The 15,487-nt window shown below is 39.8% G+C and overlaps 1 protein-coding gene and 1 long non-coding RNA gene across 4 annotated transcripts in view; one reads left to right on the forward strand and one right to left on the reverse strand.

Moving 5' to 3' along the window:
* Pdp1 (PAR bZIP family member Pdp1) overlaps nt 1-15,487 on the forward strand; it is a 128,350-nt gene that overhangs the window by 2,976 nt on the left and 109,887 nt on the right. The window lies entirely within an intron of this gene.
* On the reverse strand, nt 11,092-13,440 carry LOC110836323 (uncharacterized). Its single transcript, XR_015534434.1, has 2 exons — nt 13,268-13,440; nt 11,092-11,426 (listed from the first exon to the last, which is right to left on the reverse strand). It is a non-coding gene; the product is annotated as an uncharacterized LOC110836323 (long non-coding RNA).

The following is a 15,487-nucleotide window of genomic DNA, read 5'->3' on the forward strand; positions in this document are numbered from 1 at the left end:
AGGAAGCTAGCAAAAGTTATTTTCAGAACGCAGCTCGTATTTATTTTACTGGTTAAGGAAGCCAATATTTGTCCCTGTGCATACATTACGAAATGATAATTTTATAATTAATATTTCTGGCACAGTGTGTAATTGTTTTGAAGTATGTAGTTGTATGTGCTAAATCGGCGAGTAGGTTTCAGATGATGAATTTTTAATTGTAACGAAGTGTTATTGATAAGCCAATACAATTCCAAGATCTATGATTGCTTTAGGGACACTGGACTCCAGCTGATTTCCAATAACCATCACTCAAAGTGAACTTCTATGACAATGGGTAAAATCAATACGGTTCTTGAGCAGTGAATTTTAAAATAATCGTTGAACTCAGAATTGTTCATGGCATGTTCCAGAGCTGCTGAAACTTTCCTCTGTATAAACCCAAACTACATTCAGAGAACGAGAAGCAGGGCACAGCAGTTTGTTTTGAAAATTATATCATAGAGCAATCTTTCATCGAGTGTGGTTTTACTAACCGCGATTTCTGGCTTTTGTGTCCGCAGATTATCATTTACGTACACACGGAAAAGAATTCTGGGGGTTCCTCAATGAGATTCTCGTTTAATGGAACGGGCGTCCCAGTTTCCTGTGAGCCCTTGGCATTGCCCCACTGATTTGTGTTCCAAGAACTTCCATGCTCGGCAAGGAATTGATGTAGATTATTATTTTTCCAAATATGTGTTCTTTTGCGATATCTTCGAAAAGTCCCAGGAGATGTAGGCTACTCCGTTCGGACTCTGTTCATAACAATTCCTTCGTTTTATTCTTCTGTTGTGGATTAAAACGGCTCTCGGATCCATTCATCCAGATTATTCTCGCGAGCTCTCGTTGATATGCATGTCTGTGAAGTGGGCGTGTGCCGCTCACATGATCGGTAATTTCAGATTGATATAGGGCCTGGTCCCACTTCTACTGTTCTGTCAAGACTTTTCCTAAAACAGTTTAACAAAAGAAGATGTCCTTTATATCGACGTGTGTGTCTTCAGCCGAAATTGCATTAGCGAACAAAATATGTCTCTACAGCCGAAAACTATTGCCTCAGAAATTCTGACCGTCTGGAGGCAATATCTAGATTGTTTCAACAGTTCAGTCCTTTATCATTGTTTGATTTCTTATATTTAATAGACTTGTACTTGTAGATAAGGTACAGAAGAATCACAAACCGGAAAATTGATTAATCTGAAATAGAAACGTGCCTGATTGACACATTGTGATGTTTGGTTGTTTGAGAAAAGAACTGGTTCGTCAAAAAGAAGAATGCTATTTGCGGTTAATTACAACACTCTCATATAATAAATTAAGTTATCCGCGAGTCTGAAATATAATTGGTTCTACAACATAAATTCGTGATCTCAGGGACAGGCCTTTAGACTGCTTGGCTATCGGCACGCCACCTATTAAGTTTAGGCACAGTTGTTTAGTATCGGGTGTAAGAAATTCGCTTTGCGTTCACTAGATGGTAGCTGTTGTTCCTTATGCAGGCGACATCTAGCGGGAAATGAAGTATGTTTTTCACAATTAATATGCAATCCCGTGGCTGCTGACATCAGGCAATCGTAATTTTTCATTATCAAGAGACAGGGATGCTAGGTGGAGAAAAATCGGTGGGGGGGAGGTAAAGTGGGATAGGAAACTTGGGAATATTGAAAAGAAGATTCCAGAGGCACTGGAAACGGTGTTGGACGAAGTTATGAAGACTGTAAACTTAATAAACTGAAGGTCATTAATTAAATAAAGAATTTTCAATGCACATATAGTTAGTAGCCACAGAATGTTACTGCTGCACGAGGCATGCTTTTGGATATTTAGTGTTGACGACCTCTTCTGGGCTGTGGCGTCGTGTAGAACCCAGAAGATAGCCGTCTTTGACTTACAATCTTCATCACTGTGTGTGGCTTTAGAGATAAGTTACTGATAAAAAGAAGTAAAGCTGTCCCACTATACGCCATGTAGGCGTTTGGGGGAGGGGAGAGACGAGGTATAGCTCCTACTCATTCTTAACCTCGGCCCTAGATAGAGATGAGTGGTCAGCGTCTCGTCGCGACCGCGCTATACCCCCGGGAAAGGACCCCGGTACCGATTATATAGGAGGCCGGGTGGGCCCCAGAACTGGTCACAAAAACATGAAAGGTCAATGATTTCATTTTTCAATTAAACTTGAGCTTCACTTACAAACTATAATTTTACTTGTTGTGTTGCATGGATGTGAAACCTAGACTCTCACGGATAGAAAACAGGCTGCTTAGGAGAATACGAGGGACAGAGATGCAGCAGGCTAGAGGAAAACATATAGCGAGGACCTCAATAATTTGTAATATTCACGAAATATTATTACGATGATCAAATGAAGAGGAATAATATGGATGATACATGTAATGAGAAAAAGATTCCACCACAGGTAAAAGATTTTTAGTGGCTACGCAGCTCGTATGTTGCGGAGAAAGTGTTAACAACAAGAATGTGAAGAAGCAGTTGATATTTAAACGGATGTACGTCTGAACGATACGTAAAGAGATCTTCCTATGATTTTTTTTTATACTTTGGTCAGAAGAAAGTTTAAAATAGCCTACCTCTGAAGAAGTGACTTAGTTTTGTGTCTACGTGTCTGTGTGAAAACTTTCTCAAGATATGCGGCGACAAAGGCGAACCAGAGTAGGCTTACTGCAGAAAACGACATTGGGAGTAGAGATTTCTGACCTTGTAACTGACTTGAAGGCCCTTGTGGACAACAAGGAGGTCCACTGAGCCTTTTGCATTATAATTGATAAACAATTATTCAAAAAAGATTAAGTGATTTTTCGGTGATCCTGCTTAAATATTTTTCGCCATTAGAATGTCACAGCAACGAGACGTTTCTGAAACATTGCTGTAGGTACGTAATGGGTTTGTTTTTTTGTTTGTTTCGGGGTCTTTAGTTCTTATCTTGATTTTGTCCCGTGCAGATCTAAAATCGAAACATTATTAATTGAATCATACTTGTGTAAGGTTATATAACGTTGTTGTTTTACGATGGGTTGGGTTGTCCTGGAGACTTTCTATCGTGATAATTGGGTGGTCGTGGGGATATCCTGGAGAAGTGCTGGAGAATTCTGGTGAATTCCAGGATAATTTCTGGAGAAATTCTGAAAAGTCCTAGGGTAGTGTCGGAGGAGTCCTGGAGACGATATGCGGAAATTTCTTTGTCATGGAGCTTTACACTTCAAAGATTTTACATTGGTTACCTTATTGTTGACCTCGAATGACATTTGGTTCACGTCACTTGTGCCTGTTTTTACGCAGTTGTAGTTGTTGAATTGCATGTGTGGGCTGCTTACGCGTAAGAATTATTAGTACACATGTCAAATTTTTATTTTAAAATGTATCGAGATATTACAAAGGTCAGGCTTGCCAGAAATATATATGTATACATATGCACACACACGTCACATTTAGACACGTCCAACTTCAGTAAATCAGGTACATCTGGAATCTATTCGGCTGTCACCATAAGAAACTCTCGCCTCTTTTGTGCACACGTGTAATGTCGAAAGTTAATTGACGGAGTTTAAAGACATCTCGGCAATTCACACGTACGCGTACATCAGCCCGTAAGGTTAATGTTCTACTTGTCTCCATCTTGCATACGTCACTGAAAGGAGAAGATCCTCTCGTCTTCACTGTACGAAACACACAGTAGTTTAATATGTATCGCTTGAAATAAATGTTGCTAAATATAACGATGAGCAACAGCAACTGCAACGCCATCACCAGTCTAATTCGGAATGTCTTTTTACACATGCTGCCATCTATACGCTACGAACAATTGCATAATTTTTCGAAATGGTTTTTGATCTTTTCAATTCTTATTGCATATTTATTTGTTGTTTTTCTTAATTTCCGTCACTTGAATGAGTTTGGATTCAATTGTAACCCCCTTATTTACGTATGGTGGTTTCTGTGCGCGAATCCTTACATATGAGGCTACAACGCGCTTACATAACCTTAGTCACCATCATTTTATTCGCCATAAAAATATTTCTACACTCATTTTGTGCATTTTTTAGTCTTATGACGTATCTGTGCACGTATAGGCACCAGTTAGAAAACATAAAGAAATGTTTTTGTGGGTAATTGCTTGTTGATAAGGTCGGATGTTGGTGATCGTTGCCGATTTCGCGTATCTTCCACCTCGGGACTTTGATGCCTTGGTGTGAATTTGTTACAAGTGTTGTGACACGAATGAGTACGAAATCTTATTACTTACCTCTGGCACGACGTCGATACAAAATTTCAGCAATTTCCGATCATCCATGGTCAGTTTCGAAAATTCATGGGCAGGTCGTCATGTTCAGCTGACGCAGATTACCGCTATAGGGTTGACTTAGGTTAGGTTAATGGTGCCACTGCGCAGAAGGTGATGCGCAGTGACGTGTTCAAGTTGTCTATGTTAAGGCATCGTATGAGTTCTATTATCGATTGCGGGAAATTAGAAACTCGAATATTTCAATGTTCTTAAATTATAGAGCAATCTAATGTTTGAGTTACTACCATGCCTTTATATTTCAAAAATTTTACATTGGTTCCTACTTGTGGACCTCAACACAATAGGCTCACGTCAATTATGCATGTTTTTACTCAATTGTAGTTGCTGGATTGCATGTGTGGTCTGCTTAGGCTTACGCATTATTAATACAGATGTTAATATTTTATTTTAAACGATATCGAGTACATAACTCCTTGATATAGTCAGATATTGGTGATGGTGGCCGATTACGCGTTTGTTCCACCTCGCGACTTTGACACCTTCGTGTGAATTTGTTACAAGTGTTGTGACACGAAAGAGTGTGAATTTTTATTACTTACCTGTGGCACGACGTGCATACAAAATTTCAGCAATTTCCGACCATCCATGGTCAGTTTCGAAAATTCGTGTGCAGGTCGTCATGTTCAGCTGACGCAGATTACCGCTATAGGGTTGAGTTAGGTTATGGGGCAACTGCGCAGAAGGTGATGCGCAGTGACGTGTTCAAGTTGTCTATGTTAAGGCATCGTATGAGTTCTATTATCGATTGCGGGAAATTAGAAACTCAAATATTTCAATGTTCTTAAATTATAGAGCAATCTAGTGTTTGAGTCACTACCATACCTTTATATTTCAAAGATTTTACATTGGTGCTCTACTTGTGGACCTCGCAACACAATTGGCTCACGTTACTTTTTTTTTTCGCAATTGTAGTTGCTGGATTGCATGTGTGGTCTGCTTAGGCTTAAACATTATTATTACAGATGTTAATATTTTATTTTAAACGATATCGGGTGCATAACTCGTTGATATAGTCGGATATTGGTGATGGTGGCCGATTACGCGTTTGTTCCACCTCGCGACTTTGACGCATTCGTGTGAATTTGTTACAAGTGTTGTGGCACGAATGAGTACGAAATCTTATTACTTACCTGTGGCACGACGTCCATATAAAATTTCAGCAATTTCCGACCATCAATGGTCTATTTCGAAAATTAGTGCGCAGGTCGTCATGTTCAGCTGACGCAGATTACCGCTATAGGGTTGAGTTAGGTTAGGTTAATCGCGCAGCTGCGCAGAAGGTGATGCGCTGTGACGTGTTCAAGTTGTCTATGTTAAGGCATCGTATGATTTCTAATATCGAGTGCTGGATATTGAACAATCAAATATTTCAATGTTCTCACATTATAGAACAATCTTGTTGTTTGAGTTACTACCATAGCTTTACACTTGAAAGATTTTACATTGGTTATCTTATTGTTGACCTCGAAAGACTATTGGCTCACGTCAGTTGTGCATGTTTTTACGCAATTGTAGTTGTTAAATTGCATTTGTAGTATGCTTCCGCTTAATAATCATTAATACACATGTCAAGATTTTATTTTTAAAATGTATCGAGTTATTACAAAGGTTCGGCTTGTCAGAAATATATATATATATATATGTTTACATATGCTCACACACGTCACATTTAGACACGTTCAACTTCAGTAAATCAGGTACATCTGGAATTTATTTGGCTGTCACCATAAGAAACTCTCGCCTCTTTTGTGCACACGTGTAATGTCGAAAGTTAATTTATGGAGTTTAAAGACACACCTCGGCAATTCACACGTACAGGTACATCAGGAAGTAAGTGTAATTTTGTACTTGGCTCCATCTTGCATACGACACTGGAAGGAGAACGTCGTCTCGTCTTCCCTGTACGAAGCACACAGTAGTTTAATATGTATCGCAGGTAATAAATGTTGCTAATTATCCCGATGAACATATTTGTTAGAGTAGCAAGGTCCGAAAGCTTGAACTTAAGAAGGTGAATACCTCTTAGCTAAATTCCAAGGCAAACATTGAAGCACGGAGACTGCACTGCCTCTGGACGAAAATCAATAAAGACTGACTTTCACTTCCGGGGCTACAATCAATCTCACGTATTTAAAAGCCGATGTACAGGTCTGTCCAATGGAATCGAACCACGTCATTTTCTGTTTAGTTTTCTCTCCGATAGAGTTCGTAAGTTTGTGAGATCTGCTGTCGGCCAATCGCTACGTAGAAGGGTTATTGATTTACCTGACTGCAACAGCAACTGCAACGCCATCACCAGTCTAATTCGGAAAGTCTTTTTACACATGCTACCATCTGTACGCTACATTCAATGCATACGAACAATTGCAAAATTTTTCGAAATGGTTTTTGATCTTCTCAATTCGTATTGCATATTTATTTGTTGATTCTCTTAATTTCCGTCACGTGAATGAGTTTGGATTCAATTGTAACCCCCTTATTTACGTATGGTGATTTCTGTGCGCGAATCCTTACGTATGAGGCTACAACGCGCTTACATAACCTTAGTCACTGTCATTTTATTCGCCATAAAAATATTTCTACACTTTATTTTGTGCATTTTTTAGTCTTATGACGTATCTGTGCACGTATAGGCAGCAGTTAGAAAACATAAAGAAAGGATTTTGTGGGTAATTCCATGTTGATAAGGTCGGATGTTGGTGATCGTGGTCGATTTCGCGTATCTTCCACCTCGGGACTTTGATGCCTTGGTGTGAATTTGTTACAAGTGTTGTGACCCGAATGAGTACGAAATCTTATTACTTACCTCTGGCACGACATCCATACAAAATTTCAGCAATTTCAGACCATCCATGGTCAGTTTAGAAATTTCGTGGGCAGGTCGTCATGTTCAGCTGACGCAGATTACCGCTATAGGGTTGAGTTAGGTTAGGTTAATGGGGCAACTGCGCAGAAGGTGATGCGCCGTGGCGTGTTCAAGTTGTCTATGTTAAGGCATCGTATGAGTTTTATTATCGATTGCGGGAAATTAAAAACTCGAATTTTTGAATGTTCTTAAATTATAGAGCAATCTAATGTTTGAGTCACTACCATGCCTTTATATTTCAAAGATTTTACATTGGTTACCTACTTGTGGATCTCGCAACACAATTGACTGACGTCACTTATATATGTTTTTACGCAATTGTAGTTGCTGGATTGCATGTGTGGTCTGCTTAGGCTTAAGCATTATTAATACAGATGTTAATATTTTATTTTAGACGATATCGAGTGCATAACTCCTTGTTGATATAGTCGGATATTGGTGATGGTGGCCGATTACGCGTTTGTTCCACCTCGCGACTTTGACGCATTCGTGTGAATTTGTTACAAGTGTTGTGGCACGAATGAGTACGAAATCTTATTACTTACCTGTGGCACGACGTCCATACAAAATTTCAGCAATTTCCGACCATCCATGGTTAGTTTCGAAAATTCGTCTGCAGGTCGTCATGTTCAGCTGACGCAGATTACCGCTATAGGGTTGAGTTAGGTTAGGTTAGGTTAATGGGGCAGCTGCGCAGAAGGTGATGCGCCGTGACGTGTTCAAGTTGTCTATGTTAAGGCATCGTATGAGTTCTATTATCGATTGCGGGCAATTAAAAACTCGAATATTTCAATGTTCATAAATTATAGAGCAATCTAGTGTTTGAGTCACTACCATACCTTTATATTTGAAAGATTTTACATTGGTTACCTACTTGTGGACCTCGCAACACAATTGGCTCACGTCACTTATGCATCTTTTTACGCAATTGTAGTTGCTGGATTGCATGTGTGGTCTGCTTAGGCTTAAGCATTATTAATACAGATGTTAATATTTTATTTTAAACGATATCGAGTGCATAACTCCTTGTTGATATAGTCGGATATTGGTGATGGTGGCCGATTACGCGTTTGTTCCACCTCGCGACTTTGACGCATTCGTGTGAATTTGTTACAAGTGTTGTGGCACGAATGAGTACGAAATCTTATTACTTACCTGTGGCACGACGTCCATATAAAATTTCAGCAATTTCCGACCATCAATGGTCTATTTCGAAAATTAGTGCGCAGGTCGCCATGTTCAGCTGACTCAGAGTACCCCTGTCCGGTTGCCTTGGCTTAGTTAGGTTAGGTTAATGGGTCATCTGCGCTGAAGTTGATGCGCAGTGACGTGATGCAAATTGTCTGTGGTAAGGCATCGTATGATTTCTAATATCGATTGCTGGATATTGAACAATCAAATATTTCAATGTTCTCACATTATAGAACAATCTTGTTGCTCGAGTTACTACCATAGCTTTACACTTGAAAGATTTTACATTGGTTACCTTATTGTTGACCTCGAAAGACTATTGGCTCACGTCACTTGTGCATGTTTTTACGCAATTGTAGTTGTTGAATTGCATTTGTAGTATGCTTCCGCTTAAGAATCATAAATACACATGTCAAAATTTTATTTTTAAAATGTATCGAGTTATTACAAAGGTCCGGCTTGTCAGAAATATATATATGTTTACATATGCTCACACACGTCACATTTAGACACGTCCAACTTCAGTAAATCAGGTACATCTGGAATCTATTTGGCTGTCACCATAAGAAACTCTCGCCTCTTTTGTGCACACGTGTAATGTCGAAAGTTAATTTATGGAGTTTAAAGACACATCTCGGCAATTCACACGTACAGGTACATCAGGAAGTAAGTGTAATTTTGTACTTGGCTCCATCTTGCATACGACACTGGATGGAGAACGTCCTCTCGTCTTCCCTGTACGAAGCACACAGTAGTTTAATATGTATCGCAGGTAATAAATGTTGCTAATTATCCCGATGAACATATTTGTTAGAGTAGCAAGGTCCGAAAGCTTGAACTTAAGAAGGTGAATACCTCTTAGCTAAATTCCGAGGCAAACATTTAAGCACGGAGACTGCACTGCCTCTGGACGAAAATCAATAAAGACTGACTTTCACTTCCGGGGCTACAATCAATCTCACGTATTTAAAAGCCGATGTACAGGTCTGTCCAATGGAATCGAACCACGTCATTTTCTGTTTAGTTTTCTCTCCGACAGAGTTCGTAAGTTTGTGAGCTCTGCTGTCGGCCAATCGCTACGTAGAAGGGTTATTGATTTACCTGACTGCAACAGCAACTGCAACGCCATCACCAGTCTAATTCGGAATGTCTTTTTACACATGCTACCATCTGTACGCTACATTCAATGCATACGAACAATTGCATAATTTTTCGGAATGGTTTTTGATCTTCTCAATTCATATTGCATATTTATTTGTTGTTTCTCTTAATTTCCGTCACGTGAATGAGTTTGGATTCAATTGTAACCCCCTTATTTACGTATGGTGATTTCTGTGCGCGAATCCTTACGTATGAGGCTATAACGCGCTTACATAACCTTAGTCACTATCATTTTATTCGCCATAAAAATATTTTTACACTCATTTTGTGCATTTTTTAGTCTTATGACGTATCTGTGCAAGTATAGGCACCAGTTAGAAACCATAAAGAAAGGATTTTGTGGGTAATTCCATGTTGATAAGGTCGGATGTTGGTGATCGTGGTCGATTTCGCGTATCTTCCACCTCGGGACTTTGATGCCTTGGTGTGAATTTGTTACAAGTGTTGTGACCCGAATGAGTACGAAATCTTATTACTTACCTCTGGCACGACATCCATACAAAATTTCAGCAATTTCCGACCATCCATGGTTAGTTTCGAAAATTCGTCTGCAGGTCGTCATGTTCAGCTGACGCAGATTACCGCTATAGGGTTGAGTTAGGTTAGGTTAGGTTAATGGGGCAGCTGCGCAGAAGGTGATGCGCCGTGACGTGTTCAAGTTGTCTATGTTAAGGCATCGTATGAGTTTTATTATCGATTGCGGGCAATTAAAAACTCGAATATTTCAATGTTCATAAATTATAGAGCAATCTAGTGTTTGAGTCACTGCCATGCCTTTATATTTCAAAGATTTAACATTGGTTACCTACTTGTGGACCTCGCAACACAATTGACTCACGTCACTTATGTATGTTTTTACGCAATTGTAGTTGCTGGATTGCATGTGTGGTCTGCTTAGGCTTAAGCATTATTAATACAGATGTTAATATTTTATTTTAGACGATATCGAGTGCATAACTCCTTGTTGATATAGTCGGATATTGGTGATGGTGGCCGATTACGCGTTTGTTCCACCTCGCGACTTTGACGCATTCGTGTGAATTTGTTACAAGTGTTGTGGCACGAATGAGTACGAAATCTTATTACTTACCTGTGGCACGACGTCCATACAAAATTTCAGCAATTTCCGACCATCCATGGTTAGTTTCGAAAATTCGTCTGCAGGTCGTCATGTTCAGCTGACGCAGATTACCGCTATAGGGTTGAGTTAGGTTAGGTTAGGTTAGGTTAATGGGTCATCTGCGCTGAAGTTGATGCGCAGTGACGTGATGCAAATTGTCTGTGGTAAGGCATCGTTTGAGTTCTAATATCGATTGCGGGATATTGAACAATCAAATATTTCAATGTTCTGACATTATAGAACAATCTTGTTGCTCGAGTTACTACCATAGCTTTACACTTGAAAGATTTTACATTGGTTACCTTATTGTTGACCTCGAAAGACTATTGGCTCACGTCACTTGTGCATGTCTTTAAGCAATTGTAGTTGTTGAATTGCATTTGTAGTATGCTTCCGCTTAAGAATCATAAATACACATGTCAAAATTTTATTTTTAAAATGTATCGAGTTATTACAAAGGTCAGGCTTGTCAGAAATATATATATATATGTATACATATGCTCACACACGTCACATTTAGACACGTCCAACTTCAGTAAATCAGGTACATCTGGAATTTATTTGGCTGTCACCATAAGAAACTCTCGCCTCTTTTGTGCACACGTGTAATGTCGAAAGTTAATTTACGGAGTTTAAAGACACATCTCGGCAATACACACGAACACGTAGTTCGGGCCGTAAGTGTAATTTTGTACTTGGCTCCATCTTGCATACGACACTGGAAGGAGAACGTCCTCTCGTCTTCTCTGTACGAAGCACACAGTAGTTTAATATGTATCGCAGGTAACAAATGTTACTAATTATCCCGATGAACATATTTGTTAGAGTAGCAAGGTCCGAAAGCTTGAACTTAAGAAGGTGAATACCTCTTAGCTAAATTCCGAGGCAAACATTGAAGCACGGAGACTGCACTGCCTCTGGACGAAAATCAATAACGACTGACTTTCACTTCCGGGGCTACAATCAATCTCACGTATTTGAAAGCCGATATACATGTCTGTCCAATCGAATCGAACCACGTCATTTTCTGTTTAGTTTTCTCTCCGTTAGAGTTCGTATGTTTGTGAGCTCTGCTGTCGGCCAATCGCTACGTAGAAGGGTTATTGATTTACCTGACTGCAACAGCAACCTAATGTATTTACATATTTTAAGATTATGTTTTTGTTTAAATTTACGCCGGAAATCTCAGGAATCTAATTCCGGCGTAAACCGAGTCCTACCTGTATTTTAATTTTATAGTCGCTGAGTTGGAGTTTAGTGTTGCTCGTTTTTAAAAACACGATTTTGGATGTTTAACTGGATGTAAAATACATTTTGCTGAAGGGAATCTTGCTTGAATAACGTTTACAAAGTCGGTTCCTTTGTCAAACAGAAATGCATCTGTGTTAGAAAAACTATTCGTTTGCACTGTTTACCGCACGAAACCCTGGAGTGCTTTGAAAAGGTGAAATGTCATGCAATTAGACGTTGAAGGAGGTAAAACAGGTTACACTGCACAGGTACATACCGCGGTCCTCTTCTGAAGGAATCGAGGACTGCCGTATCCAGGCCATTACTTTTAAATATGGCTTGTTTGGGTTTGAGGCCTATTGTATTTATAGTCGACGTGGCATAATCAGAACGAACTTCATATTCATTTTGATAGTTTTATCTCCATAACGCCAAATGTAATGGTTATACGATCATAAGTTGGTCTCTTGATTTAGGCCGTTGTATTTTTTGACGTAAATACGTCTATGAGGAAGGGTCATTCGGCAAAAATGTGTTACGAAAAATGGAAACGAAAAATGTTTACTCGAAATTTTTGTTACCTAGGAAACGTCATCTCTTTACTTAGCATTGTTATTAACTATAGTACTAGCCGGGATAGCTCAGTCAGTATAGTGACTAGCTACGGGCTGGACGACCGGGGTTCGACCCCTGACGGGGGCAGAGGATTTTTCCTCTAGCCTCTGCGTCCAGACCGGTTCTGGGGCACACCCAGCCTCCTCTACAATGGGTACCGGGGTCCTTTCCCGGGGGTAAAACCGGCCGGGGCGTGATGCTGACCACTCACCCCCGTCTAGTGCCGAGGTCAAGGAAGGGAGGAGCATTACGTTACCTTACCTTACATTACATTCAGCTACCACAGACCCATTTTAAGCGTAACTAATTGAAGTTGTATAATCAATGTCTTAATCAAACGTATCTCAATTGTAGAGCATTTATAAAGGAAATATTTAGAATAAAGCCAATATATAAACTTCCTTTCCGTGTAGACGTATTTACGTCAAATTCTCCGGAACCGTGGTTCCAATGACAACTTTTTCCCATTCGAATGGCTCCTTCGCAATAAACTAGTGCCTTAAGTTCGTGACATTTAGGCTACTTCACTTCAGATGTAACCTTTTAGCCTATGCCCCCACAACTCGGTCAGCAGAGCTTCGTTAGTGATAACAGGGTGTACCACGCGAATATGTGACTGGCGTTAACGTAGGAGAGGTTAACTAGTGTGCATCCTGCCCTTTACACAAGTGTGGGTTGTGTATGGAGAGAGAACACATTACGCATCATTCATTATGAGTATTTTCATTAGAATGGGCCATACCTGGTGCTTGTTTGCTCTGACTTGAGGAAGGAAAATTATTTCTCCATCTGAAACAAGTGAAGTTGCTAAACAGTGACAAGTTGTTGTTTGCTTGTTTGTTTCCATGTTGATGTAACTGGTTCTGTTGTTTTAAATCGGACTAAGTGTAGCAAGGTCACGTGTTGCTTCTTCACGTTGTTGCCCACGTGTTGGCACCTTGGTTGTCATGGTTACGTCCACGTGGGTCTCTGATCTATTGTCCTATATTTGTGCGTGAAGAATTTCCTTCTCATACATTCCGTTTTTATACTGATTTATTAAAATATTAATAGGTAGCATATTTTAAAAGGAAATAGTTAGAAAAATACATGGATCTAGGAAGGATTAAATCTGTCTGAAAATTAATGTCATAAAACGATAAACGTATTGTTATTTATTTATTCTTTATTTAACAACGCTGTCAGTAGTTCAGCTATAACATAGGACGATTAATGAATAATGAATTGGATAGGAATGCAAGGAATCGGTCGTGATCTGGTTGGATGTAGACTGACGCGGACAATAACACAGCTACCTGTCGACTGTAGGAGACGGAAGTTGGCGGCCAACACTGGCTGTGCGTGGGACAGTAGAAAAACAGAGAACTGATCAAGCGAAAATTCTAACAATCGTTCAAAAGTGTCTGGTGGGGGGGGGGGGGGGGGGACTCCAGAAACAGCCTGTGTGATCTTTCTCCATTATTTCTGATGTCTGATGATCTTTGCCCATTAGTTGTGAAATACACAAGGATTGAATAGCTTGCATGTATATTTACCTATATTTTTAGTCTGAACAGTTGATCCATTGTAGCTAATTCAGTATTAGAATTGAAAAACATACATTTTGAAGAAAGAATATTATATTTTTCTTCTGACTTGAGGTCATAGAGGACATTTTTCCTGTTTGACCTCGCGCGTGACCTACTCACACAGAACACGGTGCCTCAGACTTTCTTCGCCTTTCTTGGAAAAAAGAACTGCCACAGTGAAGACAAAGGAATTGCACCCTGCTGCCTCCTGTGGGCAGTAGAACTTTCTCCGTCGTGACTGCTCCAGGGCAAATACACCGGAAGGTGATGTGACTTGTCTGACTTGTGATGGCCTCCCACACATTTTCAGGGAAACATCAATATGTCAAGCGTGTTGATTTCTTCCAGCGCGGTTCATACGACGACATTAGAGAAGTGGTGTCTGGCAATGCAACACTTCTTAAGGTTCTTTTATGCTGTTGTATTGCAGTTCTTTATGAGGTTGTGAACTTAAATAACGCCTAAAAGACATGGCGTGATAATTAATCTTGCCACGTAGCACCATTTAAGCCAGTTAATACGCGACTCTGTACCAAATGCCGAAATACAGCTTGGAAATGGGCAACTTTATGCGTAGTAATGATTAACATCCATAATTATGGTGGACCCCATAATAGGGTTGCACGTGGCGGGGAACGGTATTCTGATACATTTAAATGACAATCATAAATAAGAATTTATCTGTTACTGTCCTGGTTGCTTGATGGCCTTGGGCGGAGGGCTGGTCATTGCTTGTGCCGTCGATGGACAGCTGTGGGTGACATTGAGTGTCGCTGTGTTTTGTATCGGTCAGGTGGAAAGTGCATTCGTGATGCCATTCTTCCTTAACCCCTCTGTGCTTGTGATAAGAGGCAGTTTCTCTGGTACTGGGTGTATCTGCACTGTGGTTACGGCCTTTTATCAGCGGTCTCATCATCGAACCACGTGTTCTTTGCATTGGTCCCACCGTCTCACCAACAGCTCTGCATTTTTGTGAATGTTCATATTCATCACCATCAACCACAGCATTTTATTTACTTTGCTTGTTGAATTTTTTTTTTACTTGTCAAGGAAATTCTGGTTACTGGCCTAGTTTAAATTTTATTGAGTTTCGTGAGAACATGCGAACTTTATTCTGGGTGACCGTAGCCACTTGTTGAGAGCAGTTGTGATCTAAGACAAGCTGAACATAGTTACATTTCCTTTTGTTTCTTTTCTAGCTTTCATGTTACGAATTTTTAATTAAACTGTTCCTATTGTAATTAATTCTCTTTTTGAATATTTCAGTAAAAAATATAATTTGTGAACGAAGTAGAAATGCTCTCAATGTCTTTAATCACTCTGCTGGAGTTCCTTTTGTTACGTGCTGCTGTAATATTTCTAAAGGCGTTCATGTCGTGGATTTTGTCTTCAGT

This window comes from Zootermopsis nevadensis, unplaced genomic scaffold, assembly GCF_977971745.1.
Source record: "Zootermopsis nevadensis isolate Lab colony 2312 unplaced genomic scaffold, Znev_1.0 Znev_ptg000010l, whole genome shotgun sequence".
NCBI classification, from domain to species: Eukaryota; Metazoa; Arthropoda; class Insecta; order Blattodea; family Termopsidae; genus Zootermopsis; species Zootermopsis nevadensis.